The 21,555-nt window shown below is 40.9% G+C and overlaps 5 non-coding genes across 5 annotated transcripts; 1 reads left to right on the top strand and 4 right to left on the bottom strand.

The window, feature by feature from the left end:
* Nucleotides 1–4,056: 4,056 nt before the first annotated feature.
* trnat-cgu (transfer RNA threonine (anticodon CGU)) lies at nucleotides 4,057–4,128 on the bottom strand. The gene has a single exon. It is a non-coding gene; the product is annotated as a tRNA-Thr (tRNA).
* A 2,442-nt stretch (nucleotides 4,129–6,570) lies between these two features.
* Nucleotides 6,571–6,643, bottom strand: trnak-uuu (transfer RNA lysine (anticodon UUU)). The gene has a single exon. It is a non-coding gene; the product is annotated as a tRNA-Lys (tRNA).
* A 1,551-nt stretch (nucleotides 6,644–8,194) lies between these two features.
* trnaa-cgc (transfer RNA alanine (anticodon CGC)) lies at nucleotides 8,195–8,266 on the top strand. The gene has a single exon. It is a non-coding gene; the product is annotated as a tRNA-Ala (tRNA).
* Nucleotides 8,267–16,966: 8,700 nt separating this feature from the next.
* On the bottom strand, nucleotides 16,967–17,048 carry trnas-gcu (transfer RNA serine (anticodon GCU)). The gene has a single exon. It is a non-coding gene; the product is annotated as a tRNA-Ser (tRNA).
* Nucleotides 17,049–19,634: 2,586 nt separating this feature from the next.
* On the bottom strand, nucleotides 19,635–19,745 carry trnal-caa (transfer RNA leucine (anticodon CAA)). Its single transcript has 2 exons — nucleotides 19,708–19,745; nucleotides 19,635–19,680 (listed from the first exon to the last, which is right to left on the bottom strand). It is a non-coding gene; the product is annotated as a tRNA-Leu (tRNA).
* Between the last annotated feature and the right edge of the window lie 1,810 nt (nucleotides 19,746–21,555).

The raw sequence follows: 21,555 nt of genomic DNA, 5'->3' as shown, positions 1-21,555 counted from the left end.
AACACAGGGTGAAAACGGTTTCGGTTGTGGATCCATCTATACATGGGGAACACTAAAATAGCAAGGAAAATACAAGAAAAGAAACTGAAAGAATTGTGCTAACAGCAAAGGGGAACTGAGGGAGGTGGTCAGACAAGTAAATCAGCCTGGCAGATTATTTGTATCGACATTTTTTGAGTCAATCAGCAAACAGATTTCTCTTCATGTGCCTTAAACTGTGCAGTTTGTATCTTCGCTGTAGATAGGTTTCTTCAGAAGTCCAGTAAACTGACAATAATGGAGAACTAGCTGACGCACCCCGTCGTGAAGACCCTCTGTAAGGTGATTACACGTTTCAATTTCAAGTCGCCTCCTTTACACTCAATTGCAGCCCCGAAACTGAGAGAAAGCATGAGAAATGGCTTCAGTTTCAATGTGAAAGTGCAGTACAGGCTCGATGGCTTCACATCTCCCATCAATCACATAAAATTGCAGTAAAGCGATCTAAATATGACTCTTAAGTACTTGGAAAGATGATTATTTTGAGCGTGCCTCCAAGGGTCTGCTACGAGGCTGAAGTTACAGTAGCTTCTTATTCGCCAGCTTCTTATGCGTGTTTTTCGTTCCACCTTAAATGGTGCTGCTGTGATGTTATGTCGCCTTTCGCCTGTAGATGGCTCTCTTCGATCAGTACTAATCCGGCTGGAATACTGTAGACATCTTCACTGAAAAGGAATATCCAAATAAATAGCGACTGTCCAAATTATATTTTGTTATGGAATATATTTCAGAAAATCGCAAACCAATTTTAAAAACTCACCACAACACGGACTTACACTGGGAAAAGGTGACTGCACTTTCTGCTTATTGCTACGGCCTTCCCCCCGATTATGAAAATGTCTCACAGTTCTGACACCGCCGTGTGAAAGACAATGTAACAGACTATCAAAATCCTGAAGTACAAGAAATTTTAATGCACCAGTTTTTTAAATATGACCCTCTGATCCTGGCATGTCAGTATACATTTCGAAAAAGTATGGCACCAATCGCACGAATTGCAATGGCACAAATTGTTGAGAATATCACTGACCTTGCCGATATTTGCAGGGGATACGAATGTTTTGCACATGTTGAACTACAACACGTAAAAATTGAGCTTCTTAGTCAATATCATCGGGAATGTCCAATAATGACGAACATCAGTAGCTTCAAGGAAACTTTGACTCGCACATGGAGTTTTATCTTCAAATGGAGGGTGGGAGAATTTATTTGTACTCTCGTTGCTCATTAGCTAAACTATTTTAAAAATATGACACAGATTTGTTCGAGAAACTTGTAACCGCCTTAAAGAGAGTCTTCTTGAAGATGTGCACCAGCTAGCTCTCCACTGTCAATTGACAGGACTTTAGGAGAAACTGTTCTCATACAACCAACATACAAATTACACATCTTAAGGAACATGAAGAGAAATCCGTGTACTAAATAACATAAAATTGTCACTGCAAATTATCACCAAGCTGTTTCATGTGTCTGACCACCTCTTTCCTACTTTGCAGCGAGCACAAATCTTTCTGTTTCTTCATCGCAATTTTACTGTCTCTTTCCCCCATGTGGAGTTAGATCCACAGCTGAAACTTTAGGTCAGTTCCTGTTACTCTGTCCGATTGAAAGAGCTGTATTAAAGGCACTCCCATCTCTGCAGGAAAGTTATTGCTGCTCTCAACACAATATACTGCAGCCAAATATAGCGATACTGTCACTGCCTGTGGGCCACGTGTTCCTGCTGGCAGTCTATTATGTCATGTTCATCCACACCCAGAAACATTACTTCATCGCTATTTTACTGTCCCCCATGTGGAGATGGATCCACAGCCGAAACTTTAGGTCAGTTCCTGTTACTCTGTCCGATTGAAAGAGCTGTATTAAAGGCACTCCCATCTCTGCAGGAAAGTTAATGCTGCTCTCAACACAATATACTGCAGCCAAATATAGCGAAACTGTCACTGCCTGTGGGCCACCTGTTCCTGCTGTCAGTCTATAATGTCATGTTCATCCACACCCAGAAACATTACCGCTGTAGCACAATAGTTATATAGGCGCAGTCCATAGAGCAAGAATCTCTTAATCTCAGAACTGTGGGTTCAGCCCCCACATTGGGTCCCTCTGTGTCAATTTCATCCCCCCAATCCTCCTAGCATGACCTGATGGCGTAACAGTGATACCCAGTACCCAGCGTAATTCAGCTTTCTTTCCACTTGATTCAGATTTTGATCTGAAATCATCAGCCGAACAAGAGTTTGTCTAAATCGAGGGAGATGTGCTCACAAGCAAGTATTAAACACTTCAGCATTTTCTGTTCGAATACCACACTTTGTCAAAACACTGCCGTTTCTTAAGCTAATAAGTAAGGGTTTTTGAGCACGCATTGTATTGTTAATGCTTATATTAAAAAAGCATAAATTCACATAGTGGAATTTGCACTGAACAAAGTAGTCCAGCCCTTTTACAACATTACATACCCACTGATTAAAGCTTAAAACTACAGCAGCAGGAGCAACAATAATGGCAACAACATGTTTGGAGCTCGGCATTTCATTTATTCTGCGGAAACGTATCGGAATGAACTGCCCGAGATAAAAGAGTAATTGCGGCTTCAGATCGTTTTTACAGAGCATTGCGTTGTTCTGTTCATGCTGACTACACGCATTACATTTGTCATTTACTGCAAGCGTTGCTTTTCCAGGTTTTTCTGAAATTCCTCGCATTTGAGCCAGCACTAAAATATTTCATTCCCGTCGCTGAATACATCGTGGAAACGGTATTTGGAACGGAATGCTGTCACTCATGAAACCTCTTTGTTATTCGGTTCTGAAGTTTGAAAATGAAAATAAAACGGGGGTCACTTCATAGGCTTGAAAGAAGTCCAAGCAGCATAAAAACCCGCGAATTCTCACAAAGGCTGCCCCTTTCTTCTGCTGCTGTTATAAATCAGCCTTAAACGTTTGAATACATACCTTACTGCTGCTAATCACATTCACGTGTTTACGAAGCTTTTTTCTGTCCGTTATGTTTTTGCTAAGCAGTTTCTCCGTTTTCATCGTACTGTGATTGTCAGCGAGCACAACAAGACTGAAACAGTGTAAAGGCAGGTAAAAAAGAATGGGTAAAACGCCTGATTGTCGGGAGTGGGATTTGAACCCGTGCCTCTATTTGGAGAGTGAAACACAAAGCTTAAAAGACACGAAGCTGTGAATTTGCTGTTTTAAACCGCTCGACCATCCTGAAGAAATAGGTGTCGACTGCACCAGTCGCATCCGATTTTCCGTAATCTTAGGACAATTGATACGACTGGACTAACACAATTTTGGCGTTTAGTATGACATGGAAAACGGTACCGGAGCATTCGGGTCCGGACTACTAGACTCAGAAACAGTTTTTACCCCCGCACTATCAAACTATTAAACTCCCAGCCTCTCTCACTCTCTCCTCACCTCTCACCTATGATCTGAACCTCACAGTGCTTTCTTTCTTACCAAAAACCCAAACACACATTGAAAATCTACCTCTACCATACATGTCAAAAGCTCACTCCCCATCATTTCTATCCCTTTATTTCATTCTTTTGATGCGTGTTTTTGCACATAACCTGTTACCTTTTTGTTGTTTTGCACGCTGCCTGTTGTTTTTTGGACATCGGCTGTTGTCTCTGTCTTTCTTTTGTTATACAGTTGTATTGTTGTTGTGTTTTTTTTTTAAAAAACACGGTCTTCTCGTTCCTAAGTCAGATTTTTAGTGCTTTCGAACGTTACTTCCAACCTGGACTGACAGCTCACCCGATCTGTTTGTGATCAGACCATGGAGTCGGGGGCTGTACCAAGCGCACGTTCCTTCCCAATGCTGAGGCGATCATTCGGAAGATGGGTGTGAAGAGAGACAAGCTTTGTCGACTAAAAAACAAGGCAGGATATGCAAGAATACTTATCACTGGCGACAGTTATGTTCTCTTACTATTGAGATCCCTACATTGCGAGTTTTTTTAAGACTTTGAAACTGAAGGAAAGCGATGACAAGTGAAACTGGCACGGGTGGGGCTTGAACCCACGCTCTTCGGTTTACGAGACCGACTCCTTACCACTTGGCCACCGCGCCTTCAAGTAACCATGGGAATAAGGTTGTTCAAATTATTTTTTTCTGAATCTGGTTTACATCGCCAAATGTAAACCGGAGGCAGCAACAACAATAAAAGGGATACTTGTCCTTAAACTCGGACGTGATGTTCTGCAGACATGTGCACAATGTCCTGTTTTCTTGCAGTGTAGACATTTTGCTGTTCACGCTCCGCATTCATCTGCTTTGTGCATTGTTAGTCCGCACCTGTAACATGTAATGTCAGCCGTCCCCTGTTCTTCTATTTCTCTAGCATGACTGCGTCCTGCTGCTCGGCTTTTGTTTGTAAAGTTTGAGCGAGCGCCCCGTTCAGTGTCACTTTGTCACTGTGGTCAGAAAGCATTCTTGATTCTGCTTGAGCTGCTTCATGAATTCTAGCGACTGTAAGAGCTCTTTCTAAAGTCAGCCCTTCCTCCTGCAGCAATTTATAGTCTTTTATGTGCACATTTTTCCACAAGTTGATCTCTTAACATGTCAGTTTCCAATACTCCAAAGTCACAAGATTTAGCCAGTTCTCTTAGTGCAGTCACAAAAGCAACAACAGATTCGTCCTGAGACTAAGTTCTCTGCCTAAATTTATGCCGTTCCAAAACCACATTTCTCCGCGGTGTAAAGTAAGCGTCTAAGGCAGCTACAGTCTGTTCATATGTACCTTTTTCTCCAGGGAGGTTGGCGAAAATCCGCTGCACGGGAGCCCCGATACAGTGCAGTAGTGTAGCCCGTCTCACGGCATCCTGAGCTTCTGTAGATCCACTGGCTATTTAAAAAAAATCTGTACGACTCCATCCATATCTTGTATTCCGTATACAAATACGGAGGTCCGAGGTTCAGTAGAAATGGTGGAAAAAGCTGAGCATAAGCAAAGCTTCTCGGCGCGGCTACCATATCTTCCATGGCGAAAGCTAAACGAAAAGTCCGAAAATTCAGAAGTTCGTTTCTACCAGCAAGAGAACTAAAATCAGCAGTGTTCTGCTCGCTTTGAGTCCGTCAACCACTCATCTCTCGTCGCCATAAATGTTGTGTATCTTAATAAAGAGACGTTTTCATATTATTTTAACTATTTTATTAACTACACAGATCACGCCCTTACACCATATATTCCCGCCTTCTACTCTCTCGTTCTGTTGTCTCGCGATGTCTACACACTATACTACATTTAGCATGACTTCTTGTTGCAGTTGAGCTCAAAGCTGGAGATGATCTCCATATTCTACCGCCGTAACTAGTCCGAAACGTAGTACACAGTACACACTTTTTAAGTGAACTCAGGTTGTTAAAAAATTAAACCAGCGCCCTGTCACAGAAACGTACCCCAGTCTCCCGCGCAACAAGCGGGGGTACTCAGCACTATACTAAAGAGGAGCGCTTGTCTGCAGCTGAGCGTCAGCTCTGTTTACTGTCAGCAGTCATTTCCGCATTTCCAAATACTTTTTCACCTGCTTCCAGCTTTTAAACTAAACGCTCAAGAAGTAATTAATGTCAGTTGGAAGTCTGTTTCTGTTGTCTCAGCTCTTGATAAAGAAAAGCCGTGCATGGGAGACTCCCTCTCTGAAGAAGTTTGCCGTCACCCTGCGAGGGAGAAGAGCCATCAATCACCGAGGCAACTACTGAGACAGTTAACATTAAACACGTGAAATGCGAGATGTTGTGATTTTTTTACCGCTTAAGGCTTCTATCGTTTCTACTCTAACGAGAAAGACCTCTTTATTAGAAGTGAGATTTTAACAAACGTCTCCAGGGTTAACTGCGACCTGAACGCAACGCCTTAGACCACCAGCCATCTGGCCTGTGGTATTTAGAGCAGTGCTCAATAAAAATGATCAGAAACCGAAAGCGCTTCTTATGCGGATCAGTATATTCCGATTCCACTGGTTCTACCGAAGAAATAAGAAAAGCCGAACTCAAAGCACTGTGTTGCCATTACGGGTACTCTGTCTGCAGCTGTTTTAAGATCTACTCACACCGTGTTGCCATTAAGGCTACCTAGTTAAAAAAAAACTTATCGTCACCTTTTTGAACGTGATTATTGGACACCCGTTAAATCTCCACCGAGGTTTCTTGAGAGATCGTTCAGCGAGCGAGTAATAAAAAACTACGTCGCTTCCAACCTCTGCTGTCACTGTAAACTCGGACGTGATGTTCTGCAGATGTGCAGTGTGCCTTTCCTCTTGTCGTATTCAAGAGTACTCACTGTGTGAGCTCCTCACTGCGTGTTCTGTACTCTACTGTGATTTAATTTAGATGATTACGTGGAGTAGAGTGACAAGATCTACTTGAACATTTTCGGTTTGTGAAATGAAACACTAAATACACTACTGTAATGACGAGTAATGGACATTTAAAATAACCACAGTAAAGCTAGAAGAGTGAAAGATAAAAGACTATTTAGAATGACATTCACAATAGAATTAAAAACGGCACAGCCGCCCGAACAGGGACTTGAACCCTGGGCCCTCAGATTAAAAGTCTGATGCTCTACCGACTGAACTATCCGGGCTCTGCAAGAAAGCCAACACTGTCGGGATCCTCGGAAGTCACGTGTCTCTTGTGCCGAAGAGCAGTCATACCTGACCCGTCTGGAATGACCACTGACAGACTTTATCCAGAAGCGACGGCACCACTCCCAGTAGAATGAGTGAGAAATACAGCACGACATGGGTAGTTAAGGGGCTTCCACAATCCATCTTTCCTCACATTACTGATTTTTTTCAATAGCATTTTGACCTTTTTTCACATTCAGATTTTTTTCACATTTAACAAAATCTTTTAATCAACAACATTAAAAAGAAAACAAATGGAACATTTTTTGGAACAATAATTAAAAAAAAGCTTTCAATGCCTTGGTTGTATATGTGTGCACACGCTTTATAAAGGGAGTTGCAACAGTGCTGAAATGTAAAGAGCATTTCTGTAGAGAAAACAGCATTTTTTCTGCCTCGATGTTAAGCTTAGGGAGCCTGTCTTTTAGAAATTCTATTTCTTGACACCTTGCACAGCCTCCCGGCAGACTAACAAATATTTTTTTGGAGAAATTGGCTCACACACCGGAAGACACTAACGTTTATTTACGTTAGAGTATGTAAAACTCAGGCTTTATCAGATGTTCATGATGTTTCACACGGGGTGTTACCTGTTGTAGTGTTTCAAAAGATGTGTTAGCAGACCACGAATTATCTTGAAAAGATTTGGGTTTGTACAGGCTGGGATTCAAACCCGACTCAATTATTTGGAAGGCGCCTGTACCACCAACGCAGTTCCGAGAAGCACCTGCAAATTATCACAATCCTCTCTCTCACCTATAAAGTTATGGAGACACAGACGTCCAATGAAATCTAATTTTATTCACTCAAGGCTCCACTCTTTTGTTGTGATGTCATTTTAATTAATATTAGCTTTGATAAGGTGTCGTTTTTGCCTCTAAAAGTTAAAGTCTGCTCCTTTCTTCCTGGTATAGAAATAACATGTTCCATCTTTGTTTAAAAACACCACTAAAAGTAAATTATTCAGCTCTAACGCCTGTGTGCATTGACAAGACATCTCAAAAGGACTTATCAAATAAGAACACGATCCTTCCTGTTACCATTCCTGTGGTTGGGGCGTTGTTTCACCCTTTTATTTTCTTCTACAATATTTGCAGACAGGGCTTTATCACTCGAGTTGTACAGAACAAGTGTGCATCGGTCCATGAAAATAATCAGTAGTGCTGTTTTTCTATGCATAGTTTAATCAAGAGCACTTAAAAGATGCAAAAAGCTTTCAAATAAAACAGAATTGAAAGACAGTCGAGTAATGAGGTAGAAAAAAGCACTCCCCAGTCTGGGAATTAACCACCGTCGCACGTGTGACTGGATACAAAAATCATAGATTAATTTGTGCCCAGTCTCTTGAAGCTTCAATGCGATTATTTTTCCTTTCTTATTTCTTCATTCCCATGCATTTACTCTGTAGTAGAGGAAACGCGAAAGTGGGAAACTGCAGGCATTCTTCGTGAGTGGTGGATTGTGATCAGTGAGCATCTGGACAAGTCTGTTCCCTCGCGTTTTTCATCGGGGATGTAGCTCAGTGGTAGAGCGCATGCTTCGCACGTATGAGGTTCCTGGTTCAATCCCTGGCATCTCCAGGTGCTTTATATTACAGTACTCACATCGCAATCTTCTGTTGAGTGAGAACTCTTTGCTTGTGTTCAGAGAGAGCCAGGTTTACACAACTAAATGCAGGCACACTCGACGTGCTGCAGAATTGCGCTGCTGTTTTAAATGTACCTCATTTAGTTCTGTTAAATCCTAAATTATTTGAACTAATCATTTAGTTCAAATTCAGGAAATCCAGAGATTACTTCACACTTGCCGTGGCTGTTGCAGAAAACACCTCTAGGATTCAGCGAGCGAATCCTCCTTCTGAACTCCGCACTAAACTGAAAGCTTCACGAACTCCTCACTGCGTGTCCTGTACTGTTACGAGTGCTCTCGTGTAGATGTGAAGCACAGCCATAAACACACTTTGAACTTTGAACTCCGTTTGTTAATGAAAATACAAAAGAGCATGATAAGTATTGATCGTATAAAATATCCATGGCACAACTCGAGAAAGTACTGAAGGACTACACATCGACTTTTGATGATTACAAGAGATTCAATAAACACAACCGTCCGCACCTGGGTTTGGATCCTGAACGCTAGAGTTAAAAGAACATAAGCGACGTTTATGACCTATAAACTCTCTAATTTGTCTTATAGTTTATGAAATAAAACAATTTCTTAATAATTACTTACTGATGATAGACGATTTATTGAATTTTAACAAAATCACAATTACAGACTTTTTTGGTTAAACTGTTATTCACATACTCTAACGTAAATAAACGTTAGTGTCTTCCGGTGTGTGAGCCAATTTCTCCCAAAAATATTCGTTAGTCTGTCGGGAGGCTGTGCAGGGTGTTAAGAAATAGAATTTCTAAAAGACAGGCTCCCTAAGCTTAACATCAAGGCTGTTTTCTCTACAGAAATGCTCTTTAAATTTCAGCACTGTTGCAACTCCCTTTATAAAGGGTGTGCACACGTATACAACCAAGGCATTGAAAGATTGTTTTAATTATTGTTCCAAAAAATGTTCCATTTGTTTTCTTTTTAATGTTGTTGATTAAAAGATTTTATTAACTGTGAAAAAAATCTGAATGTGAAAAAAGGTCCAAATGCTATTGAAAAAAATCAGTAATGTGAGGAAAGATGGATTGTGGGAGCCCCTTTACTACCCATGTCATGCTGTATTTCTCACTCATTCTACTGGGAGTGGTGCCGTCGCTTCATGATAAAGTCTGTCAGTGGTCATTCCAGACAGGTAAAGTATGACTACTCTTCGGAACAAGAGACACGTGCGAGGATCCCGACAGTGTTGACTTTCTTTCAGAGCCCAGATAGCTCAGTCGGTGGAGCATCAGTCTTTTAATCTGAGGGCCCAGGATTCAAGTCCCTGTACGGGCGGTTGTGCTGTTCTTAAGTCTGTGAATGTCATTCTAAATAGTATTTTATCTTTCACTCTTCTAGGTGTACTGTGGTTATTTTAAATGTCCATTACTTGTATTTACAGTAGTGTATTTAGTGTTTCATTTCACAAACCGAAAATGTTCAAGTAGATCTTGTCACTCTACTCCACGTAATCATCTAAATTAAATCACAGTAGAGTACAGAACACGCAGTGAGGAGCTCACACAGTGAGTACTCTTGAATACGACAAGAGGAAAGGCACACTGTACATCTGCAGAACATCACGTCTGAGTTTACAGTGAGAGCAGAGGTTGGAAGCGACGTAGTTTTTTAATACTCGCTCGCTGAACGATCTCTCAAGAAACCTCGGTTGAGATTTAACGGGTGTCTAATAATCACGTTCAAAAAGATGACGATAAGTTTTTTTTTTAACTAGGTAGCCTTAATGGCAACACGGTGTGAGTAGATCTTAAAGCAGCTGCAGAGTACCCGTAGTGGCAACACAGTGCTTTGAGTTCGGCTTTTCTTATTTGTTCTGCAGAACCAGTGGTATCGGAATATACTGATCCGCATAAGAAGCGCTTTCGGTTTTTGATCATTTTTATTGAGCACTGCTCTAAGTACCACAGGCCAGATGGCTGGTGGTCTAAGGCGTTGCGTTCAGGTCGCAGTTAACCCTGGAGACGTTTGTTAAAATCTCACTTCTAATAAAGAGGTCTTTCTCGTTAGAGTAGAAACGATAGAAGCCTTAAGCGGAAAAAAATCACAACATCTCGCATTTCACGTGTTTAATGTTAACTGTCTCAGTAGTTGCCTCGGTGATTGATGGCTCTTCTCCCTCGCAGGGTGACGGCAAACTTCTTCAGAGAGGGAGTCTCCCACGCACGGCTTTTCTTTATCAAGAGCTGAGACAACAGAAACAGACTTCCAACTGACATTCATTACTTCTTGAGCGTTTATGACCGTCTTTAAAAGCTGAAAGCAGGTGAAAAAGTATTTGGAAATGAGGAAATGACTGCTGACAGTAAACAGAGCTGACGCTCAGCTGCAGACAAGCGCTCCTCTTTAGTATAGTGCTGAGTACCCCCGCTTGTTGCGCGGGAGACTGGGGTACGTTTCTGTGACAGGGCGCTGGTTTAATTTTTTATCAACCTGAGTTCACTTAAAAAGTGTGTACTGTGTACTACGTTTCGGACTAGTTACGGCAGTAGAATATGGAGATCATCTCCAGCTTTGAGCTCAACTGCAACAAGAAGTCATGCTAAATGTAGTATAGTGAGTAGACATCGCGAGACAACAGAACGAGAGAGTAGAAGGCGGGAATATATGGTGTAAGGGCGTGATCTGTGTAGTTAATAAAATAGTTAAAATAATATGAAAACGTCTCTTTATTAAGATACACAACATTTATGGCGACGAGAGATGAGTGGTTAACGGACTCAAAGCGAGCAGAACACTGCTGATTTTAGTTCTCTTGCTGGTAGAAACGAACTTCTGAATTTTCGGACTTTTCGTTTAGCTTTCGATATGGAAGATATGGTAGCCGCGCCGAGAAGCTTTGCTTATGCTCAGCTTTTTCCACCATTTCTACTGAACCTCGGAGCTCCGTATTTGTATACGGAATACAAGATATGGATGGAGTCGTACAGATTTTTTTAAATAGCCAGTGGATCTACAGAAGCTCAGGATGCCGTGAGACGGGCTACACTACTGCACTGTATCGGGGCTCCCGTGCAGCGGATTTTCGCCAACCTCTCTTGAGCAAAAGGTACATATGAACAGACTGTAGCTGCCTTAGACGCTTACTTTACACCGCGGAGAAAAGTGGTTTTGGAACGGCATAAATTTAGGCAGAGAACTTAGTCTCAGGACGAATCTGTTGTTGCTTTTGTGACTGCACTAAGAGAACTGGCTAAATCTTGTGACTTTGGAGTATTGGAAACTGACATGTTAAGATATCAACTTGTGGAAAAATGTGCACATAAGAGACTATAAATTGCTGCAGGAGGAAGGGCTGACTTTAGAAAGAGCTCTTACAGTCGCTAGAATTCATGAAGCAGCTCAAGCAGAATCAAGAATGCTTTCTGACCACAGTGACAAAGTGACACTGAACGGGGCGCTCGCTCAAACTTTACAAACAAAAGCCGAGCAGCCGGACGAGAAGAACAGGGGACGGCTGACATTACATGTTACAGTTGCGGACTAACAATGCACAAAGCAGATGAATGCGGAGCGTGAACAGCAAAATGTCTACACTGTAAGAAAACAGGACATTATGCACACGTCTGCAGAACATCACGTCCGAGTTTAAGGACAGCAACATCAGAGATTGGAAGTTAGGGAGTTTCAGGTCTGTTTTTTTATTATAGGTTCAAGAAAGTCTGAATACCTTTGCAAGAAGTATTTCAGAATCCCACTCAAATCCAGTACGAATGCCGCATAAATCTGCATTGTACAATTAGTATACTGTTTGTCCGTTGAATCAAACACGCCTTATGAAGCATTTCTAAAACAAGAGAGATCGTTAGGGAATGCGTCTTCCTGTAAAAATAAAATGACTTCAAGGGCACTAAAAGCAGAGGTGTGAAAGCCTGCTCTACAGAAGAACTATAGCCAGAGATGCCAAAGAGGTCGAGATTTCACCACGTGAGAGAAAGCATCTCAGAAAACGAAGCTGCGGTCAATTCCACGCGTTATAAAAACACTAGGTCAAACAACAAGAGCTGAAGAGCCGCTGTTGAGAGTAACGTGGCCGAGTGTTCTAAGGAGCTGGCTTAAACCTCCAGCCTCTTCAGGAGCATCTGTTGGAGTCGCACTGCTACAGCGTATCTCCTTGTTAAGTATCCCTTTTATTGTTGTTGCTGCCTCCAGGCGATGTAAACCAGATTCAGAAAAAAAAAATTTGAACAACATTATTCCCATATTTCCTCGAAGGTGCGGTGGCTAAGTGGTAAGGCGTCGGTTTTGTAAACCGAAGATCGTGGGTTCACCCCACCCGTGCCTGTTTCATTTGTCTCCACTTTCCTTTAGATTCAAAGTCTTCAAAAAAACTCGCAACTCAATAGTAAGAGCGCATAACTGTCGCCAGTGATTAGTATTCTTGCATATCCTGCATTGTTTTTTAGTCGACAAAGCTTGTCTCTCTTCACAACCATCTTCTGAATGATCGCCTCAGCATTGGGAAGGAACGTGCGCTTGGTACAGCCCCCCACTCCATCGTCTGATCACAAACAGATCGGGTGAGCTGTCAGTCCAGGTTGGAAGTAACGTTCGAAAGCACTAAAAATCTGACTTAGGAACAAGAAAACCATGTTTTTTTAAACGAGTAAACGATAAAATAATATACTGCCTGCAAGACTATGTCAAGTTCAAGTTCAAGTCCAAGTTTATTGTCATTATACTCATACACAGGTATATGGTATAACGAAATGCTATTTAGCTAGCTCTCGGACATAAGTAGTACAAAGAAAAAAACACAACAACAATACAATTGTATAACAAAAGAAAGACAGAGACAACAGCCGATGTGCAAAAAACAACAACGGGCAGTGTGCCAAACAACAAAAAGGTAACAGGTTATGTGCAAAAACACGCATCAAAAGAATGAAATAAAGGGATAGAAATGATGGGGAGTGAGCTTTTTGACATGTAAGGTAGAGGTAGATTTTCAATGTGTGTTTGGGTTTTTGGTAAGAAAGAAGGCACTGTGAAGTTCAGGTCATAGCTGAGAGGTGAGGAGAGAGTGAGAGAGGCTGGGAGTTTAATAGTTTGATAGTGCGGGGGTAAAAACTGTTTCTGAGTCTTGTAGTCCGGATCCGAACGCTCCGGTACCGTTTTCCATGTCATGCTAAACGCCACAAATTGTTCGTCCAGTTGTATCAATCGTCCTAAATTTACGGAAAATCGGATGTGACTGATACAATCCGCACCCATTTCTTCAGGATAGTTGAGCGGTTTAAAACAGCAAATTTACAGATTTGTGTCTTTTAAGCTTTGTGTTTCGCTCTCTAAATAGAGGCACGGGTTCAAATCCCACTCCCGACAATCAGGCGTTTTACCCTGACTTTTTTACCTGCCTTTACACTGTTTCAGTCTTGTTGTGCTCGCTGACAATCACAGTACGAGGAAAACTGAGAAACTGCTTAGCAAAAACATAACGGACAGAAAAAAGCTTCGTAAACACGTGAATGTGGTTAGCAGCAGTAAGGTATGCATTCAAATGTTTAAGGCTGATTTATAAAAGCAGCAGAAGAAAGGTGCAGCCTTTGTAAGAATTCGCGGGTTTTTATGCTGCTTGGACTTCTTTCAAGCCTATGAAGTGACCCCCGTTTTATTTTCATTTTCAAACTTTAGAACCGAATAACGAAAATGTTTCATGTGTGACAGCATTCTGTTGCAAATACCGTTTCCACGATGTATTCAGCGACGGGAATGAAATGTTTTATTGCTGGCTCAAATGCGAGGAATTTCAGAAAAACCTGGAAAAGCAACGCTTGCAGTAAATGACATATCCAAAGCGTGTAGTCAGCATGAGCAGAACAACGCAATGCTCTGTAAAAACGATCTGAAGCCGTAATTACTCTTTTATCTCAGGCAGTTCATTCCGATACGATGTTTCCGCAGACTAAATGAAATGCCGAACTCCAAACATGTTGTTGCCATTATTGTACTCCTGCTGAAAGAAGAAAGAAAGAAAGGTGTCGTAAATGAACTTTGTCGCCCGTGGGAGATGTCAAGCGCATTGGACATGAAAAGTGCCGGATAAAACCCATTTCTATACGTTTCTCTTAGTGTCGGGGCTCCTATTGAATGTAAAGGAGGCAACGTGCTCAGCCAGCCGACTCAGCGCTTACTGAACGCAGGTGTCTCAGAGCGGTGTGTCCAAGTCGCAGTAAAAGAGGAGGATTCTGTCGGCGCCGTGTCTTAGTTGGTTAAAGCGCCTGCCTAGTAAACAGGAGATCCTGGGTTCAAATCCTAGCGGTGCCTTTCTTCCTGTCTTCTCGCACCGTTTATTGTTATAGAGAACATGCTTCTGCATTACCTCAGTCAATATCACCGGGAATGTGAATAGAAATGTAAACATCAATATTTCTGCTGTCTCCTGAGAAACACAAGTATAGAGTCAAAACACAATAAATAATGCTAAAAAATTATTCAGTTAACAGCCAGATGTGACAAAACACATTTAAGACTTACATCCCCTTTAAATATGTATTTCCTTAATATCAGTTCTCTTCCCTCCCCAGGACACCTGCAAATTCACTAGAGCATATTAAAAGCTGTGTGTAAGTCTTACATGTGTTCTGTCACATCTGGGTGTTAAATTAATAGATGTGTTGTGTCATTTAATATGATTTGACTCCACGCTTGTGTTTCTCGGGAGACAGCAGAAATATCGGGGATTTGCGGCTACAGAAAATAATGTGAACTTTACAGGCAAAAGTAAGGTTAAGTTAAAGAAACAAAAACGTATTGTCACCTTTTTCAACGTGATTTTTTAAGACATTTGTTCGGAATAGTATACTCGTGTCTGTGGCTATCCTACAATAACGGTGGTGAAATAGCAGGAATGTGCGGAAAGAATCGGAGATTGAACAGAAGACTCATCCAGTCGATAGTAAGGTTGTGTAGGACCGCACACCCTACGATGTCAGTGTTGAGTAGTGAGGTTTAAAGGCTTCTTCACGAACCAGGAAGGAGTACAAACCTAAAGTCTTCTGATCCGTAATCAGACACGTTATCCATTGCGCCATTGGCGTTTGTATTACATTCAGAGCCGCTACTATTCATGTGTCTTGTATGTGTGTCTAGTTACTACGTCTTTCATTATGTCTGGTTTAAAATAATGTATCTTTAAAACAGACAAAGGGTTTATGAGTCTCCCTGAAATTCAAGAATAAAAAATATCGCGTTTAAAAAGAATACAGAGATGCCAGCGATAGAAAACGGAGCGTCTTAAGTGCACGCTATCACTGAACTAAACTCCCGATCGGTAAGTTTGTCGGCGGCTTTTTAATTGTGTTAGGAAGAGCAAACAGTCCACAGTGTACATTTTAAAGGTCTAAGCAAAACAATCAGACGTGAGGATTAGCATTAGGATCCAGAACAGGAGCCTTTACTTCTTTATATACTGAGGTTTCGGGTGAACGTCAAAGTGAAAGACAAATTCGCAATTTTCACTTTTTGATTAAGGAACAAGAAAACACCATCCTTCAAACTGGATTCAGACCAGGGACATAAGAAATGCCCACTGTTTTTGTCTATAGTCTTAAGATCCAGCAATTGAGCTATCGAGAGGTCGGAAAGCAAACGCTTTGTCACACGTGTAGCCCAATGTAGTGTAGTGTTCCTCTATTTAAATCCCAGTTCGACGTCAAAATACTCACTCCCATAGTCTCGTTCAGAAGAAGAAATGGACCAGGCTTCCACTGTATAAACGTCCAGAGTTCTTATAAAACGTTTGAAGGGACATCAGTGCAGGCTGAAATTGACCCTTTTTCTAGTGGGATCAGGATCATATAAAACCTTTCTTTTGGATTGAGAAGAGGATCATGGAGACACTCAAAATATCCCTGTCTTTGCTTCTTTCAAGGATGAATGGAGTATTGATCTGCAAGCATCGGTTTAAATCAAAACTCTCTGCTACTGCAGTTGCTTGTTTGAGAGTTTCTTCAAATCTTTCAACTGAACGTTGATATCAAGATATATTGACGGTAATATCATAGGGACTTTGGTTTTCTTTTGATCGAAAATTGTATTAAAATACAAGCCTCTTTCACAGTTGTATAATACTTTCCCTTGCATCCTCAGATAAAATTTCTAAATACCACAAAGTTACAACATATGGAATAGCATTTATTTTAAAATGTATTTTAAAATTTGCATTTATTTAGAGCTATATTTAGAGCTTAGTAAAGATAGCATTGCTAATATTGATGGAGTAGAAATGTAAGATGAATTGATAGCTTTTTCTGAACTAAAAAAGTCCTACAACGCCTCCTGTAACAGGTAAGGACTCATAGCAAGACATTGCTATTGCATTGCGCATTTTGCAGATACGACCAGTTTCTGCTTCTGGTGAGTGCATCTTTTCCAAACTGAAATTAACAAGAACATTTTCAAGATGCGCCATGTCCCTAAATCGTTCATCAGGACTACTATTAATATCAGGTGAAAGCAGTACAAAGCATACATTTAACCTAAATATTAAGAGACTATATCTGTCAGCTACTGCTGTAAGCCATGTTCAGCCAACGCTAGAAATATTACTGCTCTACTACAGTAGCTAAAGAAAACAAGTCCGACTTAGAAACGGATCACAAGTCGAAAACACAAACCGACGAGGATGGGATTCGAACCCACGCGTGCAAAGCACAATGGATTAGCAGTCCATCGCCTTAACCACTCGGCCACCTCGTCACGAAAGCTGCCCCCCTTGGGCATGATTTTGCTCGGCGACCAGGCTCAGCGCACATCGACCTCAGATGTCTCAGAGCGGTGTTTCCAAGAGGCTGTATAAGAATAGGTAATAGGTTTATTCCATGCTGAAAAAAAGAAGAACGAGAACACAACGTTTCGCCCGTGGAGCCTTCTTCAGGTGTGAGAGAGACAGGGCAGTAGGCAAAGGTAAAATAGCGAGAGAACAAAGGTTTGAGGGTGGGTACCCACCTATATAAGAATAGTATTCTGCCAGTGCTGTGGTAAAGCTGGTTAAAAGACCTGTTTCATAAAGAGGAAATCCTGGATCCGAATTCCAGCGGTACCTTTTTTTTCCTGTCTTGTTTTACAGAACATGTAATTTGGGACACTCAAAGAGGTCTTGATTTGGTTTAATGCGTTTATTCATTTCCTTTGCAGAACAACTTGTTTTTTTTAAATCATACAGCTTGCGAAAGATGAAATGCGAGCGATTTTTTTTGTTCACCAAAAGTATGTAAATGAAAAAAAGCAAGGTGTAAGCATTTCTGTGGTGCAATCGGTTAGCGTTTTCGGCTATTAATCCCCAGGTGGGTTTTTTGATCCCACCCAGGGACGCACTTCTTCCTATAGTAAACATCATCACCGCAAAAATTTAATTGTTCCGCAAAACCTGAACTATTTTGATATTTGCAGTAGTAAACAATTGAGTACCAGAGTCAACATTACCGGGAATTTCCAATAATTACCGACATTGGCAACTTGCAAGCAGTTAGTATTCACCCATAGAATTATATGTTCCAGTGAGTGAGGGAGAATTCACTTATGCTCCCGTTGCATCTTCAGCTAAAGTAATTTAAAAAACAATGCAAAATTGTTCGAGAACTTGTCAAGCAAAAACAACAGATCGCCGGAGTTCTATTTTAATATTTTCGTATATTTACCTTAATTTGAATATAAATGTTAACATAAACGCTGTTCAATATAATGTAATGTTGTTGTACTTTTAAAATATTTTAGCTGAGGGTGAGAGGGGGGATATTACGCCTTGCCAAACATCTAAAATAACTGTAAAAGGGGATGGCATTTTAATAAAACTGGCAATCAAAAGAAAGTTACAATTTGTATGGTATTATGCTCAATATCCCTCGATATTGAAGGTCAGATGAGGAATTTGAAGAAATTATCAATGAAACAACGGCAATAGCAGAGGGTGTTGATTTTGAACCAGTGTTTGCACCTCAATAATCCATCAGTCTTCGCTTGACAGGCTTCCTCAAGATATTCGGTGTTCTATACAAAAAATCGACAATTAAGCACAAATGTGACAAGAGGCAAAGACTGCGGCAGAGGAGGAATAAACTCCACACGATGACTGTATGTATACGTCTGTCTAATATTCGGCCCCTGCAGGGACATCATATTCGCTGAACTGCCTGCCAGCGTGTGTACGGTGTTATAATTCAAGAATATCAATGGTCAGACGCTTATAACGGGTGTTTGTGCTTGTATTATTTAGAGAATTTAAAAAACATTTTCAAAACTACAGCTCGAATGAAATTAAAAAAAGTTTATTTGTCTCTTTGCTGTAACAACTGTGCCAAAACTATTCCGATACATCAAAATAGCATCAGAATGTAACTAGATTTTATTGGATTTTAGGAAATGTATTTTTGCGCATTTCTCTATACGATCAGAATACCTTCCTGTTTTCACCGTGTTTATTGTTTCTGCCTATGATCTCGGAAAGAAAGATCCAGTATCTGTTCACCGAAATATTCCAGGAGTTTGATATGGTTTGAGAGGAGTGTATGAAGGTAATGAAGGAGGGAGGACACGCGCATTCCGCACGGGGAGCGCAGAGCAATGAGCTGCGCCTGCAGCTCTCCGAGTCTTTTCTTAATCAACCTCTGAGTCCGGACACACAGCGTCTCCAGCCAGAGATTTACAGTTCAGAAAACGGCTGTCTCGAGCAGAAACTGATCTTCCTGCTTTAGTTAAGGTTTGGTTATTGTGGGGGTTTAGCGCTTGTATCTCTCTTCTCTTACTAAACACTACTGTAAAGTATATAAATAGAAGCTAAAATGCAGCTAAAATACTTCAGTAAGGCCGAGCAGATAGGAAAGTTTAATAAAAATAATAATAAATGATCTATGTTCTAATTGCCCATATTTTTTTTAACTCTCTGTTCGAGCTCTGATTTAATCCTCTCGGCTCCTGCCGCTGTCACCGGGAGAGTGGCTGCATTCCGTAGGGCTACAGGCTGATTTCACAATGCCACATTTAATGAAATACAGGGGAAACCGCAAGGAAAACAATATGTTTTAATACATTTTCTTCTGGATTTATATTTCGGTCTTTCACCTTTGAATGCATACCTTGACCGTAAATCTTTACTCGATTACAGGCACCCCAAACAGTTCTTAAGGGAGAAATCGAAGCCTATTTGACTTTCTGCTAATCACATTGAAGTGTTCACGAAGCATTTCCCTGCCCATCATGTGCCCGCAAGCCTGTTTCTCCGTTTTCTTCTTTCTGTCGTTGTCAGCGAGCACAAGAAGACAGGAAAAATGCAAGAGAGGGAAAAGCTGTCAGGAGTGGGATTTGAACCCACGCCTCTATTCAGAGACCAGAACACCCAAGCAATGGAAAGACAGGAGTCCTTGAGTCTGGCGCCTTAGACCACTCGGCCATCCTGACGAGTTGCGTAAGTTGGTGTGTTAAAAGCACCAGTAGTTCACAAAACTGAGAAATGCTTTGCTGGAGAAGCGCCACGTTGCCTAATGTTGCCTAAACGGATCGCGGAAATCAAATATTCGGATCGATTTAGAGTGTGCTTTACAGCCTTTGTGTAATATTTTAAATTGTTTTTAAAAAGTGTGTACTGTGTACTACGTTTAGGACTAGTTAGTGTGGTAGAATATGGAGATCATCTCCAGCTCTGAGCTCAACTGCAACAACAAGTCGTGCTGAACAAAGTCAGAGTTCAGCTGAACCTTTGCTCAGTGTGGTGCTCAGGACTCAGGAGTATTGTTGTGGTTCTAATTAGCACGAACTGCAGGGGCTCTGAATCAGAACATTTCAATTTATCTGTTCAGTAAGTTAAAATGCAGGACATGTTAAAATCAGATTATCACTGTGTCTCTGTCCCGTTTGTATATAACCGAATGTTTAAAAGATACCAGTAAGGACACACAACTACTAATGCGGTACTTATTGGAAATAGTCCCAAAACAAGTACGTCCGGCAGCTGGTAGACTCCTGTAATAATTTTGCAGTGACACTTTGAAGATTTACGCTCTATTTAAATATTAATTTACTAAATTTCAGTTCTCTTTTCTCACACTCCCTGGCATAACTGAACTCTCACTCTCGCATACTAAAGGCTTTACATTCATTAGCTGTAATACAGATTCTAATAAAGACAGAATGAAACTGTTTGTTTTGTGTCTCATGGTGATCCTCTTCTCGATCCAAATGAAATGTTTAATATGATCCCTCGAGAAAGAAAAGGAGTCAATTTCCGCCTGGAAAGATTGATGCTCCATCAAACATTTTGTAATATCTCCGGAAGTTTATACAGTAGAATCCTGGTATGTGGCTTAAATTCAAGGTAAACAAGACTAAGGAAACGAGTTGGAAACGATGTCGATCTGGGATTTAAATCATCCGGAACATTTCACTACATCGGACAGTATGTGCCAGAGAGCATCTCCTGACATCTGTTGGTAGCTCAGTTGGTAGAGCGGAGGACTGTAGTGGAAACAAGAGGGAATCCTTAGGTTGCTGGTTTGACACTGGGTCGAAGGAAGGTGCCCTTTGTGTATTTCATTCAAACAGTTAAAATAGCCGATATTTTTCCACTCAGACTTTGATCACAAGCTCAATAAACGACGAAGCAGAGGCTCTTGTTCTGAATTCAGCTCACGTCTGATTGTCTTGTTTTGGCCAAGATCTGATCTTTGAATTCAGGGAATACTCTGTCTGCTTTGTACAGTAATTCAAAAGTAGATACAAATGTCACTTTTTTATTGTAGATATAAAGGTGTTCTCTGTTTTCAAAGGATAGGTACTTAATTGGCTTTATGATTTGGTTTTGATTTTGTATCGTTGTATTATTAAGTTTGTGTTTTTTGTGTTTTTAACATATTGTGAACTTATTTTTGAAACAAATGCTTACAAAAGCAGACATGGCACACATCTGTTTATACCAGCGGTGAATTGTATATTTTATTAAGTAGAAGCTACTGCGCACTTCTGGGAGTATAACAGGTTCGATATAAAGTGGCAAAAATATAAAAGGGGAAAATACCCCAGACTGGGTGTAAAGGCCTCGTTGTGACTGTTGTTTCATTGTTGAATACGGCATACTGTGCACGAAATGTTGCAGAAACACAATCTGATAGTTAAATAATTAGTATGAGGCCACGGATCCAAATATTAATTGCTGATTTTTTTAAGTGATATCTTCCTATCCTCTGGTAGAAGTAACACGATGTGAGCAATTGTT

The sequence above is a fragment of the Lepisosteus platostomus genome, chromosome 5 (assembly GCF_059453375.1).
Source record: "Lepisosteus platostomus isolate fLepPlt1 chromosome 5, fLepPlt1.hap1, whole genome shotgun sequence".
Lineage (NCBI taxonomy): Eukaryota > Metazoa > Chordata > Actinopteri > Semionotiformes > Lepisosteidae > Lepisosteus > Lepisosteus platostomus.
The sequence above is the reverse complement of the archived record's forward strand: the minus strand, read 5'-3'. Positions and strand labels throughout refer to the sequence as shown.